The 11,778-nt window shown below is 41.8% G+C and overlaps 1 protein-coding gene across 1 annotated transcript in view; it reads left to right on the top strand.

Annotated features, from left to right (window-relative positions):
- The window catches only part of LOC101674285 (protocadherin gamma-A3), a 174,620-nt gene that overhangs the window by 33,920 nt on the left and 128,922 nt on the right, over positions 1-11,778 (top strand). The gene's annotated exons all lie outside the window — the stretch shown is intronic.

Here is an 11,778-nt window from a genome sequence, read left to right as displayed (position 1 = left end):
CACGGCCACGCTGCTCCTGGTTTTCGCCGACAGCTTGCAGGAAGTGCTGCCGGATGTCAGCGACCGCCCTGAGCCCTCTGACCCCCAGGCGGAGTTGCAGTTTTACCTGGTGGTGGCTTTGGCCTTGATCTCGGTGTTGTTCCTCCTCGCGGTGATTCTGGCAGTTGCCCTGAACCGGCGCCACTCCTCCAGCCCTGCCTCCTGGGGCTGCTTTCAGACTAATGTCTGCTCCAAGACCGAATCTGGGGTTCTCCCCAACTTCAGTGAAGGGACTTTGCCTTATTCTTACAATTTATGTGCTGCCTCACATTCCTCAAAGACCGAGTTTAAATTTCTCAATATAAAGCCTGAAAATATTCCACCACAAGATCTTCTGTGTAATGAAGCCTCTTGGTTTGAAAGTACCAGTAATGCAGATACCCAAATGAATTCTAATTCAGTCAGTCTGCAACAGGTGAGTTGCTTCAAAACCCTTTCTTTCCATAATTGTAACTGTAGATCAATAATTAGGATAGAAGTAAAATGTATACAGGTTAAGTATGCCCTGATTTTATTGTGTTTTATTGGTTTTTCTGGGAATCACATGGGATTGTTAGAATTTTTTGTTCATTTATCTGTGTTGCAGTCTTTCATGGAAAGTGGCCTTGTGATGGTCTTGAAATTTTTATTAAATATAAAGCCATATATCCTTAAACATTTTTGATACCTTAGTATCATACTGTCATTGGGAAACATATTATAAATATATAATTAAACACAAATGTAGGTAATTAAGTGGTTTACTTAGTCTCAGTGCAGTTAATCCTAAACTGTTTTGTATATAATATATAAATTTTTGTCATTGTAGTCAATATATTTTCACATTCTTTTCATGTTTTTATTTTTTAAACTTTTAAAAAATCATTTAAGTCCTCTCTACACCCAACAGGAAGCTCAGACTCACAACCCCAAGATCAAGAGTTGCAGTCTCTGGGGCACCTGGGTGAATCAGTTGGTTAAGCATCTGCCTTCAGCTCAACTCATGATCTCTGGGTCCTGGGGTTGAGCCCTGGGTTATGCTCCCTGCTCAGTGAGGAGTCTGTTTCTCCCTCTGCCCTTCCCCTCTTTCATGCTCCCTCTCAAGTGAATAAATAATATAGTTAGAAAAAAATAAGATTAGTTGCAATCTCCTCCAACTGCGCCAGCCAAGCACCCCCTTTCATTTTTTAAAAGGTATACAGAAATATTGCCTAAGGTTATTTATTCTACGTGTTAATAAAATAGTGACATCTAAAAATGGCAATACTTGTAACTGGCAGTAGGTGGATTGGTTCTAAATGTGTTGTTGCTGGTGCCCTTATTGGAAATGGGACAAATAAGAAAGACTTTTAACTGTAGAGGACCAATTGAGGGTTGCTGGAGGGGAGATGGCCAGAGGGATGGACTAAATGGATGCTGGGTATTAAGGAGGGCATTTGTGATGAGCACTGGGTGTTATATGTAAGTGATGAATCACTGAATTTTATTCCTGAAACTAATATTACACTATATGTTAAATAATTAGAATTTAAATAATAACTTAAATCATAAAAAATGCAAATGGGGCAAATACAAATGATAGTGGAATGTGAAAATTCAAGATTTACATAAAAAAGTGTAATCTTATTTCCGTTCTCCAAGGCCCTAAAAGCTATAACACAAAAATGAGTGGCAAATTCCAGGGAACATCTAAAATTATTCAAAATATTCTCTTTTATTCTTTTTTTTTTTTTTAGATTTTTTTAATTTATTTATTTGACAGAGAGAAATCACAAGTAGATGGAGAGGCAGGCAGAGAGAGAGAGAGGGAAGCAGGCCCCTGCTGAGCAGAGAGCCCGATGTGGGACTCGATCCCAGAACCCTGAGATCATGACCTGAGCCGAAGGCAGCGGCTTAACCCACTGAGCCACCCAGGCGCCCTTCTCTTTTATTCTTTTGGGGAGAGAAGTATTACCAGTGACACCTAAGCAAGATTTAGCCAAAATAAGATTCTCTGTATGACGGTTTCACAAAGACGGTGCAGTATTAAGTTAGGACTCTAAGTGTCGCTGTTCACTAACCCGGGCAAGGAAAACAACGAGAACTGGGGTTATATCCCCAGCAAAAAAGCAGATCAGACAGGATAGCTCTCCAGCTACGCAGAAATTCTATTTAAAACGCTTCTCAACTGATCTACTTGTTTACGGAGCTTGACTTCCAATTCTGAGAAGCACAAAAGTGATTGCAAACCTGTTCTCGCTACTCATAATCCCAAGGAAGTCCTTAAGGAGCCAGTAATGGCTGCTCTGCAAAAGCACCGGCGCCACAGCGGGATGGTGGTGCTCTTCATTCTTCTGGGGACTCTGTGGGAGGCCGGGGCCAGGCAGATCCGATATTCCATTCCTGAGGAGCTGGACAAAGGTTCCTTCGTGGGAAACATAGCCCACGATCTGGGGCTGGAGCCCCAGGAGCTGGCGGAGCGTGGGGTCCGCATCGTCTCCAGAGGTAGGTCGCAGCTTTTCACTCTGAACCTGCGAAGCGGCAGCTTGGTCACCGCGGGCAGGATAGACCGGGAGGAGCTCTGTGCCCAGACTGCACCGTGTCTGGTGAGTTTTAACATCCTTATTGAGGATAAACTGAATCTTTATCCCATAGAAGTGGAAATAGTGGATATTAATGACAATACACCCCGATTCTTCAGGGAAGAATTAGAAGTGAAAATTCTGGAAAATGCAGTCCCACCATCTCGTTTTCCACTAATGGAGGTCTATGACCTGGATGTGGGAATGAACTCTCTTCAGGGATTCAGACTCAGCGAGAATAGTCACTTCTCAGTGGACGTGCGGAGCGATGCCAATAGGCCCAAATACCCAGAGCTGGTGCTGGAGCGCGCCCTGGATCGGGAGGGAGAGGCCATTCACCACCTGGTCCTTACTGCTGTGGATGGCGGTGACCCAGTCCGCTCAGGCACTGCTCGAATTCTGGTGATTGTCCTAGATGCGAATGACAATGCTCCAGTGTTTACTCAGCCTGTCTACCGTGTGAGTGTTCCTGAAAATCTGCCTGTAGGTACACCAGTATTGTCGGTAAATGCTACTGACCAGGATGAAGGAGTCCACGCAGAAGTAACATATTCCTTCCTAAGAGGAACAGAAAAGATCTCAAAGATTTTCTGCTTGAATGTTTCCACTGGAGAAATAGCAACTTCTGCAAATCTAGACTATGAGGACTCAAGCTTTTATGAGCTGGATGTTGAAGCCAGGGATCGGCCAGGTCTAGTTGACAGAGCAAAAGTCTTAATAACTATCTTGGATGTAAATGATAATGTACCAGAAGTGGTAGTTACATCTGGAAGTAGATCAGTTGCTGAAAGTACGCCTCCAGGAACAGTAATTGCTCTTTTTCAAGTATATGATAGAGACTCTGGCCTGAATGGCCTGGTAACCTGTTCCATCTCAAGAAGTCTGCCATTTGAACTGGAAAAATCAGTAGACAATTATTATCAATTAGTGACCAATACAGTACTAGATCGAGAACAGATATCCTTGTACAACATCACTATAACAGCTACAGACAAAGGAATTCCACCTTTGTCTACAGAAACACTTATCTACCTAAATGTGGCAGATATCAATGACAATCCACCTGCCTTCTCTAAGTCCTCCTATTCTGTCTACATCCCTGAAAACAACCCCAGAGGTGCCTCCATCTTCTCTGTGACTGCATCCGACCCAGACAGCCAGGAGAATGCTCGAGTCACTTACTCCCTGTCTGAAGACACTCTCCAGGGGGCTTCCCTCTCCTCCTATGTGTCCATCAACTCTGACACAGGCATCCTGTATGCCTTGCACTCCTTCGACTATGAGCAGTTCCGTGACCTGCAGTTGAGTGTGACTGCGCAGGACAGTGGAGACCCACCACTCAGCAGCAATGTGTCCTTGAGTATATTCATTGTGGACCAGAATGACAACATACCAGAGATCCTGTACCCCACCCTCCCTACTGACGGTTCCACAGGCGTGGAGCTGGCTCCTCGCTCCGCAGAGCCTGGCTACCTGGTCACCAAGGTGGTGGTGGTGGACAGAGACTCTGGCCAGAACGCCTGGCTGTCCTACCGCCTGCTCAAGGCCAGCGAGCCAGGGCTCTTCGCGGTGGGGCTGCACACGGGCGAGGTGCGCACAGCGCGGGCCCTGCTGGACAGAGACGCGCTCAAGCAGAGCCTGGTGGTGGCGGTGCAGGATCACGGGCAGCCCCCTCTGTCGGCCACCGTCACGCTCACCGTGGCCGTGGCCGACAGCATCCCCGACGTCCTGGCGGACCTGGGCAGCATCGGGACCCCCGCCGACCCAGACGATGCGGACCTCACGCTCTATCTGGTGGTGGCGGTGGCGGCCGTCTCCTGCGTCTTCCTCGCCTTCGTCATCGTGCTGCTGGCGCTCAGGCTGAGGCGCTGGCACGCGTCGCGCGTGCTCCAGGCTTCAGGAGGCGGGCTGGTGGGCGTGCCGGCCTCGCACTTCGTGGGCGTGGACGGGGTGCGGGCTTTCCTGCAGACCTATTCGCACGAGGTGTCCCTCACCGCGGACTCGCGCAAGAGTCACGTGATCTTCCCCCAGCCCAACTATGCGGACACGCTCATCAGCCAGGAGAGCTGTGGGAAAAGCGAGCCTCTTTTGATTCAAGAAGATTCAGGTTTTTGTAAAGAGGAAGACTCCCTTGTTCAGGTGAGATTATTCCTTTTATTCTTTTTATTTGAACACAGGAAAATTTAAAATTTTCTTTGATAACTGCTTAGTTTTCTTAGTCTTTGCATTGAGCCAATTTTCAGAAGTTTCTTTTTTTTAATCAATAGAGCTCTATTAAATCTTAGTACTCTTAGTACTCTAATTTCATGAAAAAAATTCTTAATAATGTATACTGTAGATTTTCCTTACTTTTCTCCTGCTGGCAAGATCTTCATGCTTTGGGTTACATACATCTCTTTTGTTGGGTTTTTTTTTCCCCCTAAATTGTGACATCTGTAAGATTCTTTTCCTAATGGGAGTACCTGGTGGCCCAGTGGGTTAAACTCAGATTTAGGTTTAGGTCATAATCTCAGGGCCCTCATCTCAGGGTCCTGAGAATGAGCCCTGAGTTCTGCACTCTGCCCAGAGTCTGCTTAAGATTCTCCCTCTCTCTCCCCCTGCCAGTTCCTGATACCTGTGCTCTGTCTCTTCTCTCTCCCCAAAATAAATAAACTCTATTATAAAAAGGATACTCTTTCTAATGTAAAAGAAAATTGCAGCCTCTGTTAAAGATCAAGGTCTCAGTTTTTCACCAATGTTAACTAAAAGCAAGTGTTTTCTAAAATAATGGAGATCTGTGATCTCTACTACTTAGGAATCAAAAATTATTTTTATGGAAGATAAAAGTAATTGACGTCTGTAGCAGAGAAGACCTAATCTTTGGTGTTAGAAAACCTGAATAATATTCTTGGAATTATCTGTTATTCATCTTGGGGAGTCACAGTTTTTAAATTAACATGTAAATTAAAAAGGCTTACCTACCTCACACAAATTCTGAGAAAATATAATAAAATAATTTTATTAATGATTTTTCAACTGTAAAGCCGTAAACAAGTATTTGTTGACATCACCAGTATTATAATTTTGACTTTTAACAAATGTAAGCACCTGATGCTGCTTGCCTACTACAATGTCTTCTGCAATCTATGTGCTTAATAATATTTAAAAATGAAAGTGAATTTTTAAATATGCTTATTACTGTCCACTTACAAGGCCATACCACTAAAAAATAGAGGACTGAATAGTGAATGGGAGAATGCAGGATTCACAGTGTTCAAATGAGAATTTAAGCATATTTAACCCAGATAAAAATAAGGCTTCTGTCATGTAGAAACTCTATTCAAATATTTAAGGAAAGGAGGGTTATCATTACAAGAATACTTAGTTTAATTCATCATGGCCCAAAGGTGTGGATGAAACTGGCTTGGTGAGTAGAAAAAAACCAAAATTTTGAGTTGTTCTTTCTTTGTAGTTGTTGCTGAAGTTGTTCTAATGGAAAATGGATTGCCTAGGAAGTGGGAGGTTCTATTATTAGCTCTTTCCAAAAGTAAGTTGATGGCCCTGGAGTTAACAGAATACAGAGGATAATAGAATTTGATGAGTTGTTGAAGTACATGATAGCCAAGGTCTTTGCCAATCCTGAGGTGGAGGATTCTATGACCTGATAATGCAATAGATTAGCCACTTATGCTTCTGAATTTGCTATGCACATGTAACATAAAGAGTTGAAAAAGATCTCTTGAAAATAAATGAGAACCTCTTCTGTAACCTGAAATTGTCAGTCTTTTTTAAGGTAATATTGAGTTGATGTGCTTAAATTAGTTACTAAAGGTAATATATATTTCTCTAAGTCAATATTGAGATATTTACATAAGCAGTTATTGTAGAATTATTTATTTCAAGATTTTGAATGTATATGACTAAGAGGTTCCAGTCACACACATTTTCAAATCTGATTTGTTTGTATGTTTGTGATACTATCCTTTGATGGTTTTAATCAAAATTTAATAGTGAATAAGATATCTGAGTGTCACAGGTGCAGTCAGTTAAGCATCTGACTCTTGGTTTCAGCTCAGGCAGTGATCTCAGGGTCTGGAGGCCAATCCCCAAGTTGAACCCCACACTTATTGCAGAGTCTGCTGAAGACTCTCTCCCCCCATCCCTGTGTCCCTTACCCCGATGTGTGCACACACACTCTCAAATAAATAAATTAATTAAGTCTTTTCAAAAAAGAACTTAATAGTAAATAATTTGCAAGAACTTGAATCTTGAATATTAGTCATGGGAGTCATTTTCTCATACATGTATTAAGCTTTGTTTCATATGTGCTGAGAATGTAAATGCTATTTTTTTTTAAAGATTTTTATTTATTTATTTGTCAGAGAGAAAGCGAGCGAGAGCGAGCACAGGCAGACAGAGTGGAAGGCAGAGTCAGAGGGAGAAGCAGGCTCCCTGCGGAGCAAGGAGCCCGATGTGGGACTCGATCCCAGGACGCTGGGATCATGACCTGAGCCGAAGGCAGCTGCTTAACCAACTGAGCCACCCAGGCGTCCCTGTAAATGCTATTTTTTATATCAACAATTCTGGATTATATAAAACATCTTGAAAAAGGAAACAAAACAAACTATATCCACTTATAAGCAAAGCTCACTGACTGTTTTATGGATAGTAGGCTGGTTTATTTTATTCTCTTAACTGCTCACATCACTAACTGGGGTAGTATAGGATGGTTTATTTTATTCTTTTATCTGAATTACCTATGACCATTTCATTTAAATAAATAAAATATTTTATTGGGGAAGCTATCAGATTTTACTGTCAGTAATAATCATTCATTCATGCGGACTGACCAAGCGTTAAATCCTAGCAGTCATGGAATTTGCTAAATTCTGGCTAACTGAGGCTCTCTGACTTCCATACCATACAGATCATTGTTAATAAGATAAACAGCCTGAGATTTTGAGTATATACTGAATTGTGAAGCATCAGGGGGAAAAGCCTACCAAATTATTGGGCTAGTTTATCATTGTGAAAACAACCCATCTGATCAAACTTCTGTTGAGGTAGCAGCTGTCAAAGGGAAGGAGTAAAATTTGAGAAATAGAAAATAATACCTGCATATTTGCCTGGGAATGGAAACCCAAACAGAACTCTAAACAAATGTTTTCTCATTAGAAAAAAGTTCCATAAAGAAAGGAGAGAAGATTGGGGCATGTGGGTGGGTCATTCGGTTAAGCAGTTAAGCAGCTGCCTTTAGCTCAGGATCCTGGGATAGAGTCCCTTGTCTGACTCTATGCTCAGCAGGGGAGCCTGCTTCTTCCTCACCCTCTGCCTGCCACTCCCCCGATTGTGCTCGCTCGCGCTCTCTCTCTCTCTCAAATAAAGAAATAAAATCTTTTAAAAAAAAGAAAGAAGAGGGGAGCCTGGGTGGTTCAGTCGTTAAGCGTCTGCCTTTGGCTCAGGTCATGCTCCCAGGGTCCTGGGATCAAGCCCCACATCAGGCTCCGCATTCTGCCGGAAGCCTGCTTTTCCTTCACCCTCTCCCCGTGCTTTTTTTCCCTCTCTCGCTGTGTCTCTCTGTCAAATAAATAACTAAAACCTTTAAAAAAGAAAAGTAAAGGGAAGATGAGTAACTTAATGTCTGAGAAGTCAATTACTTTCCACAGAATTATTTCCATAGAATTTTTTAATGCAAGTATAAAAATGAATGTCGATTCTTAAGGTCAATTGTTCCCAATAACTCAGTCAGTAATAACATACTTCTTTTAAAACTGTAAACTTATTTCCATTGTATATAGTAGGCTTATGTTATATTTAATGTATCTTAGTGGTCTAGCAGAATCTTTAATATTTAAATTTATGTTATAGAGTAACTTAAGGAAATGTGATTACTAGAGATAATACAGCCAAGGTACTTCCTGAAGCATGCTTTATGTTCAGAGTATGTTCATAATCTTATTTATCTAGATCTCAGTTAATTAGCTCCAAAGAAGTTATCCAGAAGTAGTAAGTTAACTGAGATTTTTTAAAAAATAGTAGAATAGGAAACAAATGTGAGATGACCCTATGAATTTTGAAGTGTTAGGTAGAAAAAGATCAGAACATTGGGAACCATAACATCTAGACTCCAAATTTTGTTGGAAAATGTCTGCAGTACTCATGATCTTTAATGACTTTGTTTATGTCAACAGAAAATTCAAAATTACTACTAAACAAATAGTGTTTAATTTCTACTTATGGAATTAATTGTAATGCTCATATTGGCTCCTTTGAACAAAAAGTTATTTTATCTACTTGGTGAAAGCAAGTATGGCTATAAATTGATAGATAGATTGAAACAGCTGTTCATTCAAAGTATTGCCTATATTTTGGAACAGTGCCATCAAAGAACAGAAATAGATTACTTACTTAGGAAATCCTCAGCAACTAAGCTAGGAAGCATTTTCTCTCTTTTTAAGATTATTTATTTATTTATTTGACAGACAAAGATCACAAGTAGTCAGTGAGGCAGACTGACTGAGAGAGAAGAGGAAGCAGTCTCCCTGCTGAGCGGAGAGCCCAATGCAGGGCTTGATCCCAAGACCCTGTGATCATGACCTGAGCCAAAGGGTAGAAGCTTTAACCCACTGAGCCACCCAGCTGCCCTGCTAAGAAGCATTTTCAAAGTTACTTCTGATTTCTCCTCCTCGTACTGTTATCTGTTCCACTAGGGGTTAAAATAATTTACAAAGCAAGGTTATTTCTTTTAAAGTTTATTTATTTGTTTACATAAGTAATCTTTACACCAAACATGGGGCCTGAACTTACAACCCTGAACTCAAGAGCTGTGTGCTCTTCTGACTAAGTCAGCCAGGCACCCCATAAGGTAAATTTATTTTTTGTCAGGTCGTCATTTCAGGACTGGTAACTCTTTTCTCCTGCAGCTCTGTGGAAAGAATTTTATTTTTGTCAGCTAAGAGTAGCCTCAGATCTATCAACAGTTCAGTTTTACTTAATTAACATCATTGGAACAATTGGTACCTCTAAGGAGCTTCTCAGGACAGTGTATGCTCAAAGGCCCGCCTTTTTTCAGTTATTCTAGAATTGGGTAGGATGGCTGTTTGAATTGCACAATGAAAGAAGCAGTCAACACCCACTTTCTTATGGATCCATGGGCGGTAGAATCTGCAAATCCCTGCCTTCTGTGCAAAACGAGTTGCGTCTATAGCTGATCCGTTGCTGCTAGGGTTCTTACCTCCCCTCTAAAGGCACATTTTGAGCATAAAGCATCAGCCAAGGCAAATGATTTTCCTTTTTCTTCTCAGAACACTGGAAGTGAGAATATTTGTATTCCAACAATGGTTTTACTATTATATAGTCAAGGACAAGGCAATTCTCTCTCATTTTTAAAATTATTAAAATGAAGGTAATGGACTAAATCATCTCTAAGAGTCCCTCCAATCAAAAACTTTATTAAATTACCTCTCTGTATTCTAAAGAAAATTTTGACTCTCTGAGTCTTACATGGTGTTGTGTAGAACATAGTTGGTGTTCAGTATTATTGAGTTAATTTATTACACTGATGTAAACTTTCTATATAACATTTTTCATATATATATATATATATATATATATATACCTTTTCAAAATAAATCACACTTTTTTACCTGTAAATACTGATTTCACTGGGTTCTATGAAGTCTGAGGCAGTACCCGACATCATTTCAAAGTAGAAATGCAAAACAAAAAAAAACTTTAAAAATTAGCTCGAATTAGTAAGCACCCATCATGAACATTGTTGCATTAATTCATCTTCTTGAAATATATTTTTAAATAATATCAAAGATATATAGATCAAAGAAATATAAATGGAAGGATTTTGAAGGATAGAACAACTTTCTGAAAAATCAGTTATTTGCTTCAATATGGTGCAGTAACTTAGTAAGGACTCTGAGCGCCGCTGTTCACCAACCAGGGGGAAAATGGTGCCAGAGATCTGCCAGAACCACTGAGCTTTATAATACAAAGAAACACCAGATTGAGACAAACTCTCTTCCAAGCTTCATCAAACTCAGGTCTCTTATACTAGATACTGCGCTTCTTTTACGAATACAAAAGATTCCACGCTGACACACTGGAATCCAGAAGCACAACAGGAGATAGCCCAGCGTCTAAACAAGATCGGCACAACAATGGCGGCTCCGCAGAGGGGTGGGGAATACAGAAGATTCATCCTGCTCTCCATCCTCCTGGGAACCCAGAAGGAAGCTTGGGCAGGACATATTCTCTACTCTGTGCCAGAGGAGACAGACAAAGGATCTTTTGTGGGTAATATCGCTAAGGATTTGGGTCTGGAGCCCGGGGAACTGGAGGAGCGTGGAGTCCGCATCGTCTCCAGAGGTAGGACGCAGCTTTTCGCTCTGAATCCGCGAAGTGGCAGCTTGGTCACCGCGGACAGGATAGACCGGGAGGAGCTCTGCGCTCAGAGCGCGCGGTGCCTAGTGAACTTTAACATCCTGATGGATAAAATGAATCTTCACCCCGTAGAAGTGGAAATAATAGATGTTAATGACAACGCTCCCAGATTCTTGACGGAAGAAATGACTGTGAAAATAACGGAGAACACAGCTCCTGGGGTGCGGTTTCCGTTAAACGAGGCTCGGGATCCAGATGTGGGCACGAACTCTCTCCAGAGCTACCAGCTCAACCCTAATCATCATTTCTCCCTGGTAGTGCAGACTGGAGACGATGGAGGTAAATATCCAGAATTAGTGCTGGAAAGGGTGCTGGATCGAGAGGAAGAGGCGGTTCACCACCTACTCCTTACAGCCTCTGACGGTGGCGACCCACCCCGATCCCAGACCGCCCACATCCAAGTAACAGTGGTAGATGTGAACGATCACGCTCCAGTCTTCTCTTTGCCTCAGTACCAAGCAACTGTCCCTGAGAATGTGCCGGTGGGTACGAGATTGCTAATGGTGCATGCTGTTGACCTGGATGAGGGAGTCAATGGGGAAGTGACATATTCTTTCCGGAAAATAACTCAGAAGATTCTGCAGATATTCCAGCTGAACCCTCATACAGGAGAATTATCAACTTTAGAAAGCCTAGATTATGAAGAGTCCAGCTACTATGAAATGGAAGTTCAGGCTCAGGATGGTCCTGGTAGTATAACAAGGGCTAAAGTAATGATCACAATTTTAGATGTGAATGACAATGCCCCAGAAGTGACTGTAACATC

This window comes from Mustela putorius, unplaced genomic scaffold (genome assembly GCF_011764305.1).
Source record: "Mustela putorius furo isolate JIRA1106 unplaced genomic scaffold, ASM1176430v1.1 tig00000145_pilon_pilon_pilon, whole genome shotgun sequence".
Taxonomy (NCBI): Eukaryota; Metazoa; Chordata; class Mammalia; order Carnivora; family Mustelidae; genus Mustela; species Mustela putorius.
This window is presented reverse-complemented; position numbering and strand designations above follow the sequence as displayed.